Here is a 6,246-nt window from a genome sequence, read left to right on the forward strand (position 1 = left end):
AAACCCCCCCCCCCCCCCCCCCCCCCCCCCCCCCCCCCAGATGTTGTGTCCCCTCCATTTTTTTGTTTTAAAAGCTTCAAAAAAAAAAAAAAAAAAGTTGAGGTTGTTAAATCTTCCTCTCCCCCCCCCCGTTTGTTGTTGTTGTTGTTGTTGTTGTTGATGTTGTTGTTGTTGCTGTTTGTTTTTGTGTTTTTTTGTGTGTGTGTGAGAGTGTGTGTGTGTGTATGTGTGTGTGTGTATGTATGTGTGTGAATTGATTCGTTCACCTTTAGCTCCCTCCAATAAGTGAAAATATGTGGTATTTCTTTTTCACTGCCTGACTCGTTTCACTTAATATTATTCTTTCAAGGTCCATCCATGTTGTTGCAAATGGGAGTATTTCATTCGTTTTTATAGCTGAGTAGTATTCCATTGTGTAGATATACCACATTTTCCGTATCCACTCATCCGATGATGGACATTTGGGCTAAAATGGATTATTTTATATATGTAATAATCTATCTAACATGACAGTCTCTGTATCCAGCTTTTTCACAATAATCCTTTTTTCTTCCCCTTTCTCTTTCTCATTTTCTTTTTTGTTTTTCTTTTCTTCTTTCTTCTCCCTTCCTTCTTTACATCTTTTCCTTCGTTCCTTCCTTCCCTCCTTTTCTTCTTTTTTTCTTCTCTTTTACTGCTAGGCATGCTTAAAATATCACACATGATGAGTAAAGTGAAGGCTGATTTGTGAAATACATTCCAAATATATCACTTTGAAGGACTGATAGCTCAAACAGCACAGACTATAATATAAGGGAGGGAATGCATTAATTATAAAAGATGTGGCTTAACGGGATGATAAATTACTGAACTAAAATTTGTCTTGCGTATTATTTCTAGATACACAAGTATATCTCGGTGTAAATTGAGTTAGGCTCTTTAATTCATTTTACTACTTCAACCACTTTAGAGAGTGATCATATCATTTCTGGATGCCAGATGATTGTATAACCTTATTATTACACATTTAGAAAAGCTTTATTAGAAATATACTAAGAATAATGCACTTAATTTCTAGTTTGGGACAATTATGGACTAAATTATAGAAAGTCATGCTTCACAATACAGCAATCACTGGCCAGAGATTACATGAAAGGGAAGGCAAAAGAGTGGCTGGTTATTGCCAGATTGGTTTTTTATTTCCTAAACCATTAGCTTTCAATTTTTTTTTATCTCTTAAGTCCCATGAGTTTCTTCTATAAAAGAACCTAAGTTTCAACATAATAAACACAAAATTTCACTTTTTCCCAAGTTGAGTATACATATATGCATTGTATGAGGCCATTCACAATAAGATTTAGAAACAGAAATTACTGCATTAGCATTGGGGTGTATATTTTTGCCATTAGCAACTTTATATCTAATAATTCTGTATCTCTTGGCCAGGGCAAATCACCTTACTGTCATCAGTAGGTTAACAGAGCTGCCACCTAGGCTGACAAGACACGGTTAAAAATAGTCAGCAAATTAGGGCTTGGGTGGTGTGAAATCCTACGAAGAATGAGGGAAAGCCTGGTTATGAAGAAAGTCTAGCAAATGAGGTAAGCAAAAGCCTTGATTTCCAAGTTTACCCTATATTACACAGAGCAGGCCAGGTAGGCAATATGTTCCCACTTGCAATTGGGTGTAGGAATTAAGTTCAAAAAAAATTGTATGGATATTTATGAAACACCTGTCATGTGGTCTTCAAATTGGGACATTTTTAATATTGAGAGTGTAAGAAATTTTTCAAGGGGTGGTAGAGCCCAGGTATTTTAAGGGACATTTTTCAGATCCTCTACCTTTATATAAACTTGTTTCTAAAATTACTCTGTGGCTACTTTCACAATAATCCTTCTTACATTTTATCAAAGAACATCAGCCTTCCTCATCTGAGATCTTTTAACCTCTAACAATTGATCAAAGCACAATAACCTTTAGAGATTTTCGTCTTTCCCTCCTCATACATATTCTCTCAGACATACAACATGACCTTAAAAAGCAGGATAGTTTGCACTGTATGGGATCTTCATGGGATTGTCTGAACTCAGGTGGTTGGTAGAGATGCATCGTAGAATTAATGGCCACGTTTATTCAAATGTTTTGTTTTATTGTTTTCCACTTCTGTCCTACTGTGAAAAATGTAGCAGCCTTGAAGGAGATTAAAGCAGAGCTAAATAAATATCAGTAAGAAATACTGGACAATAAAAATGTTTTTCCCATGTATGTACTAATAATTCTTTTCCACTATTCTCCATATTCAACCTCAGAAATCTTTGAAAAAGTACTTTAAAAGTGTCAAGGCAAAATAGAGTATTCACATTGATTTTTTAATTCTAACTGAAATATTTTCAAGGACTACTAAATTTTTTGTAATATATTGGCTAAAAGCTCAAGGATAAAACTTTATTATGATTTCTTTTGGGTTCAAAATGAGTCATATTATGACATATTTATTCCTGTTATAGCCTCACCTTTTTTCATTTTATTTTATATTTAGTATTTTCTACCAACTATAGACAAATTCTAAAATCATATGCCAGCTCGTGGATGGATTCATTTTAACAGTATGTGCCTGTCTCTTTCATTGGGTACATTAGAAAAGTCTGATCATAATGCATAAAGTTAATTGGGTTATTTCTTATTTGATTCTTGATTATTTGATTATTCTACAAAATTGAATCTGGGAATTTAATACCTGCCTACAAACATTTTCAAAGAATACCATAACTTATATTTTCCATTTTATTAATAACTTGAATTTTAGCTATAATCACATATTGATTTTATATTTTACCTCATTACAAAGTCAGGAGAAACTGTGTTTTTTAAAATTCATTTTCTAAAATTATAAATTTGGATAAAATATATACATTTGACCGCTATCAGTTTAATCTTGATGAGATAAACTTTAGTAATTTACATTGACAGGTGGTATATTCCTTATAAAGGCAAGTTAGATTTTTTGATAATAAGGTAAATTTTTGTAATAGTTTTTTAATAAGAATCATTTTGCCAATTAAGGTATATTGTTAACATTTTTCATATAATAATGTAGTCAAAATATGGAAGTTTAAGGTTTGGTTGAAAATATATTGAAAGCATATTTTAGAAAAATTGATGATGAAAAAGTTCTAAAAATTTTGCATTGGAAAAGATGTACTAAAGTTAACTATATATATTTTTTTTCATTTTTTTCTGATTTTACAAAGTGTGTTGGGGGTAACCCCCAGGTTGGATGATTCAGTAGGAGGACTCACAGGACTCAGCACGTAGTTGTACTCTGGGATTTAATTTATTACAATGAAATCACAAATAGCAAAGGAAAATGGCATGTGGAGTGAAGTCCTGGGAAAACCAGGTGCAAGATTCTAGAGGTCCTCCCCCAGTGAAGCCACAGGAGGCACACCTAATTCCCCCAGCAATATGTTGCATCTACACATGTGAAGTGCTGCTTGCCAAAAAAAAAAAAAAAAAAGCTTGTTTGAGACTCAGCACCCAGGGTTTTTATTGGGGACTGATCACATAGGTAACCCCTGCCGGGTATGTATACAAATCTCCAGATCCCAGAAGGAAAGCAGGGTGTTCAGCCTAAATCACACTGTTTACATAAACATTTTAAGAATCATAAGTCATTCTTATCAGTTAATGGTGGTAGGAAACCTCCCCAAATCTAAGTTTCCAGCTGCCAGCCACGAGCCAACTTTTCAAGCAGTCCTTTTAAAAGGACAGGAGTCAGGCCTGCTATGCTGTTTTCTGCATACTCAGTTGAAAAAAAAAGGTACTCTCACATGAAGGAATTACAGTCATAATTAAGAGTCACTTGTTAAATCTTGGTAAAGCTTTCCTGTGATACTTCTCAGACACTGAGAAACATTTTCTGCTTTCAACATATTTGAAGGACAAAATAGTTGAGTTGTTAGTCAATATATTATTAAAATTATTTTTGATAATATATCACAATTTTGGTATAACACTCGAAGAAATTTTTAAAAATTGAGTCACATTGTTGTCAAAATCTCTTCCATTCCCATCTCCTTATTATGAGCTCAGGTAGTTCTTTTGGGTTGACATTAAACATTTTAAAAATGAATTTAAGTAAACAATACAAATATTACAAAATCTATAAATAGGCATCAAGCATGAAAGCAAAATTTTATTGGAGATGTATCTCTTAAAGAGAAAATTAAACTTTTTAAAAACTTTTTTAATAGTTCATGTATTGCTTCATTCTAGCAATGAGCCCTATTCATTCAGTGACACATGAACTAACTCTAAAAAACAGCCCCAATATTTTCTTTAAAAGCTGACTTTCAATGAAGTTTACTTTTATATTTTATAGATTTTGTAATATATTTATGTTGTTTACTTGAACTCCTTTGAAAAATTTCAGATGTAAACCAAAAGGAACTACACAAATTTTCAAAATATTTTTGAGTTATAGGTGAGCAAAACAAAGATGAAGGCACTAACTTAAACTACTTATGTCCCCCCATCATGTTAAGTGAGAACAATTTCTGTAAAGCATGTTTGTAAAATCGGGGAACTGTCATAGTGAGTATAAGGGAAAGAAATGAGAAATCTCTGTAATTAAAGAGAGAACTACAAAAGGAGTCATGAACAGTTAAAGTATTTCTGAGTTGTAAAAGATAGCTTAGATTTTCAGATCCTCAATGTATTAGTCTGTTTTCTGTTGTTTTTAGCAGATACATGAAACTGGTTAATTTATAGAGAAAAGAAATTTATTTCTTACAGTTTCAGAGACTGGGAAGTCCAAAGTCCGGGGAACACATCTGGTGAGGACCTTATTGTTCGTGGTGGCTCTACATTGACACAGGGTGTGACATGGCAAATGACTTGAGCAAGAGAGACCTGAGCTTCTTGCTCGCTCTCCTTTTAAAGCCATTAGAGACACTTCTATTACTCTGTGAATGGATCAATCCATTCACAAAGGCACAGACCTTACAATCTGATCACCTCTTCAAAGCCTGACCTTTCCATTACATAATAGGATTTCCCACCTTCTTAATAATTACAGTGTGGATTAAGCTTCAATGAGTTTTGGGGGAACATTCAACCCACACTTTTTTTTTCTCAGATAAAAGAACTGTAGCCTAGAATTGTTGGTAATGGGAATAAGACAAGTTTGATATCAAGTGGACCAAGGTTTGAATCCCACTTGCACAATCTGTAATTTGTGTTTCCTGGACAAACTTTTTATCTACTGTAAGTTTCATTTTCTTAACCTGTAAAATGCTACTAATACCTATTTTTCTACATTGTTTCGTATAAAACATATGTGTTCCTATAGAATTCCTAGGGAAAAAAGTTAAGTGGCTGAGAAAGATAGCTTTTGGTTATAACAGAACTAGTTGGTAACAAAACTAGGGCAAGATTTAACTAAAGTTTTCTGAGTTTAGTCCCACACATGCTCTATCTTCTAATCTATGCTATTTCTAAAAACAGATTAGTTGTTTAATACCAGTATTCCAAACAGGATAGCATTATAAATATTCCAAAGTACTTCTCATATATTACCTTGTTTCATTCAAATAACATGTTGGTGAGGTGAGCATGGAGGTTGGGATTCTCCTTGTTAGAGGAGCAGAAATGAAGTTCAGGGAGGCTAAGTGACTTGCTTAAGGTTGTTCCAGTAGTGATAAGAAGTGATGGAGGGAGACGATAATTTAGCTCTCCTGACTCCTCACGAAATGTTCTGGCCATAGGCTGGTCTAAATGGGAGTGTTGGACTAGGTTGTTGACCTCTAAAGGGATCTCAAGATTGCCTTTTTCTTCTTCTTCCCTATCCCCTACTCAGTCCTTTATCAGGCTTAAGTGCAAGGGTCTGTTCTTGGGCCGCAGTGCTCAGGGTTCTAGTTTTCATGTGGTGAGGGAAAGATAAATGTTTCGGGTGTCCCTTTAGGTTTTCCACTCTTTCTCCAGAGCTGTAGGGTAGGGAAGAGCCTCCCAGAGGCTGTTTCTGGATGGGACCTGTTCCCTCCTTGAGGCGTACTGCTTCTTCTTGCTAGCTGTTTTATCTTCTGACATCTCAGCATTATGATTCAGCGAGCTGAAATTTGTACTGGGGCTTAGAGGCGAGGAGCAAAGAAGACTGCCTGGCTTGCTTTGGTTAAGGACCGTGGCCTGCACTGAGCCTAGCACGGAGTTCCCTGGTCGTGCCAGCCTATCTTGCCTATAACTAAATAATTGTGGCACCCATATCTACCT

The sequence above is a fragment of the Galeopterus variegatus genome, unplaced genomic scaffold (genome assembly GCF_000696425.1).
Source record: "Galeopterus variegatus unplaced genomic scaffold, G_variegatus-3.0.2 Scaffold1393, whole genome shotgun sequence".
NCBI lineage: Eukaryota > Metazoa > Chordata > Mammalia > Dermoptera > Cynocephalidae > Galeopterus > Galeopterus variegatus.